Source organism: Budorcas taxicolor, chromosome 3 (genome assembly GCF_023091745.1).
Source record: "Budorcas taxicolor isolate Tak-1 chromosome 3, Takin1.1, whole genome shotgun sequence".
NCBI classification, from domain to species: domain Eukaryota; kingdom Metazoa; phylum Chordata; class Mammalia; order Artiodactyla; family Bovidae; genus Budorcas; species Budorcas taxicolor.
Genome location: NC_068912.1, coordinates 77,725,024 through 77,728,737, shown reverse-complemented (window position 1 = coordinate 77,728,737; position 3,714 = coordinate 77,725,024). Strand labels below are relative to the sequence as shown.

At 42.4% G+C, this 3,714-nt stretch overlaps 1 non-coding gene across 1 annotated transcript; it reads left to right on the top strand.

Moving 5' to 3' along the window:
- The first annotated feature begins 825 nt into the window (after nt 1-825).
- On the top strand, nt 826-897 carry TRNAW-CCA (transfer RNA tryptophan (anticodon CCA)). The gene has a single exon. It is a non-coding gene; the product is annotated as a tRNA-Trp (tRNA).
- Nucleotides 898-3,714: the final 2,817 nt, after the last annotated feature.

Below are 3,714 nucleotides of genomic sequence, written 5' to 3'. Positions count from 1 at the left end.
TGTCCAGCTCTTTGCGACCCCATGGACTGCAACACGCCAGGCTTCCCCATCCATCACCAATGCCCGAAGCTTGCTCAAACTCATGTCCATCGAGTTGGTGATGCCATCCAACCATCTCATCCTCTATTGCCCCCTTCTCTTCCTGCCTTCAATCTTTCCCAGCATCAGGGTCTTTCCAAAGAGTCATTTCTTCACATCAGCTGGCCAAATTATTAGAGTTTCAGCTTCAGCATCAGTCCTTCCAATGAATATTCAGGACTGATCTCCTTTAGGATTGACTGGTTAGATCTCCTAGCAATCCAAGGGACTCTCAAGGGTCTTCTCCAACCCCACAGTTCAAAAGCATCTATTCTTCAGCACTCAGGTTTCTTTATAGTCCAACTCTCACAGCCATATATGACTACTGGAAAAACCATAGCTTTGACTATATGGACCTTTGTTGGCAAAGTAATGTCTCTGCTTTTTAATATATTGTCTAGGATAGTCATAGCTTTTCTTCCAAGCAGTAAGCGTCTTTTAATTTCATGGCTGCAGTCACCATCTGCAGTGATTTTGAAGCCCTCAAAAATAAAATCTCTCACTGTTTCCATTGTTTCCCCATTTATTTGCCATGAAGTGATGAGACCGGACACCATGATCTTGGTTTTCTGCTTGTTGAGTTTTAAGCCAATGTTTTCACTTTCTTCTCTCACTTTCATTAAGAGGCTCTTTAGTTCTTCTTCTCTTTCTGCCATAAGGGTGGTGTCATCTGCATATCTGAGGTTACTGATATTTCTCCCAGCAATCTTGATTCCAGCTTGTGCTTAATCCAGCCTGGCATTTGCTTCCCTGGTGGCTCAGAGGTTAAAGCGTCTGCCTCCAATGCAGGAGACCCGGGTTCGATCCCTGGGTCGGGAAGATCCCCTGGAGAAGGACATGGCAATCCACTCCAGTATTCTTGCCTGGAGAATCCTATGGACAGAGGAGCCTGGAAGGTTACAGTCCATGGGGTCGCAAAGAGTCGGACACGACTGAGTGACTTCACCTCACCTTCACCTCACCCTGCATATAAGTTAAATAAGCAGGGTGACAATATGCAGCCTTGATGTACTCCTTTCCCGATTTGGAACCAGTCTGTTGTTCCATGTCCAGTTTTAACTGTTGCTTCTTGACCTGCATACAGATTTCTCAGGAGGCAGTTAAGGTGGCATGGTATTCCCATCTCTTGAAGAATTTTCCACAGTTTGTTGTGATCCACACAGTCAAAGGCTTTGGTGTAGTTAATAAAGCTGAAGTAGATGTTTTTCTGGAACTCTCTTGCTTTATCTATGATCCAACGGATGTTGGCAATTTGATCTTTGGTTCCTTTGCCTTTTCTAAATCCAACTTGAATATCTGGAAGTTCTCAGTTCACGTACTATTGAAGTCTGACTTGGAGAATTTTGAGCATCACTTTGCTAGTGTGTGAGATGAGTGCAGTTTTACAGTAGTTTGAGCATTCTTTGGCATTGCCTTTCTTTGTGATTGGAATGAAAACTGACCTTTTCCAGTCCTGTGGCTGCTCCTGAGTTTTCTAAATTTGCTGGCATATTGAGTGCTGCACTTTCACAGCATCATCTTTTAGGATTTTAAATAGCTCAACTGGAATTCCATTACCTCCGCTAGCTTTGTTCGTAGTGATGCTTCCTAAGGCCCACTTGACTTCACACTCCAGGATGTCTGGCTCTAGGTGAGTGATCACACCATCGTGATTATCCAGGTCATGAAGATCTTTTTTGTATAGTTCTTCTGTGTATTCTTGCCACCTCTTCTTAATATTTTCTGCTTCTCTTAGGGCCATACCATTTCTGTCCTTTATTGAGCCCATCTTTGCATGAAATGTTCCCTTGGTGTCTCTAATTTTCTTGAAGAGATCTCTAGTCTTTCCCATTCTATTGTTTTCCTGTATTTCTTTGCATTGATCACTGAGGAAGGATTTCTTATCTCTCCTACTGTTCTTGGGAACTCTGCATTCATTTGGGTATATCTTCTCTTTTCTCCTTTGCCCTTAGCTTCTCTTCTTTTCTCAGCTATTCATAAGGCCTCCTCAAATATTCATTTTGCCTTTTTGCATTTCTTTTTCTTGGGGATGGTCTTGATCCCCGCCTCCTGTACAATTCACGAACCTCCATGCATAGTTCTTCTGGCACTCTATCAGATCTAATCCCTGGAATCTATTTCTCACTTCCACAGTACAGTCGTAAGGGATTTGATTTAGGTCATACCTGAATGGTCGAGTGGTTTTTCCCTATTTTCTTCAACTTAAGTCTGAATTTGTCAATAAAGAGTTCATGATCTGAGCCACAGTCAGCTCCTGGTCTTGTTTTTGCTGACTGTATAGAGCTTCTCCATCTTTAGCTGCACAGAATATAATCAATCTGATTTCAGTATTGACCATCTCGTGATGTCCATGTGTAGAATCTTCTCTTGTGTTGTTGAAAGAGTATGTTTGTTATGACAAGAGGGTGTTTTATATACAGAATGATTCCTATATGTAAAATAGATAAACAACAGGGAACTAGTACGGAGCACAGGGAAATATATTCAAATCTTGTAATAACTATAATGTGTGTGTACTTGCTCAGTCATGTCCAACTCTTTGTGACCCAGTGGATTATAGCCCACCAGGCTCTTTCATCCATAGGATTTCCCAGGCAAGAATACTGGAATGAATTGCCATTTTCTCTTCCAGGGGATCTTCCCACCCAGGTATCAAACCCTTGCCTCCTGCCTCTTCTGCACTGTAAGCAGGTTCTTTATCGTTGAGGCACCAGGGAAGCCCTTAATAACATATAATGGAAAAGAATATGTGTATATATATATATATATACATACAGACACAAACACATATGTACACATTTATGTGATACTATTTGTTGGTATAAATGCACAAAACAAGTGGTGAGCTCAGGATTTCAAAATCTTGATTTCTACTACAATTCATTTCAGTTTAGTTCAGTCACTCAGTCATGTCAGACTCTTTGCAACCCCATGAACCGCAGTACACCAGGCCTCCCTGTCCATCACCAACTCCCAGAGTCCACCCAAACCCATGTCCATTGAGTCAGTGATGCCATCCAACCATCTCATCCTCTGTTGTCCCCTTTTCCTCCTGCCCTCAATCTTTCCCAGCATCAGGGTCTTTTTCAATAAGTCAGCTCTTTGCATCAGGTGGCCAAAGTATTGGAGTTTCAGCTTCAACATCAGTCCTATCAATGAACACCCAAGACTGATCTCGTTTAGGATGGACTGGTTGGATCTCCTTGTAGTCCAAGGGACTCTCAAGAGTCTTCTCCAACACCACAGTTCAAAAGCATCAATTCTTCGGCGTTCAGCCTTCTTCACAGTCCAACTCTCACATCCATACATGACCAACGGAAAAACCATAGCCTTGACTAGATGGACCTTTGTTGGCAAAGTAATGTCTCTGCTTTTTAATATGCTATCTAGGTTGGTCATAACTTTCCTTCCAAGGGGGAAGCGTCTTTTAATTTCATGGCTGCAGTCACCATCTGCAGTGATTTTGGAGCCCCCAAAAATCAAGTCTGACACTGTTTTCCCATCTATTTGCCATGGAGTGATGGGATCAGATGCCATGATCTTAGTTTTCTGAATGTTGAGCTTTAAGCCAACTTTTTCACTCTCCTCTTTCACTTTCGTCAAGAGGGTCTTTAGTTCTTCTTCACTTTCTGCCAT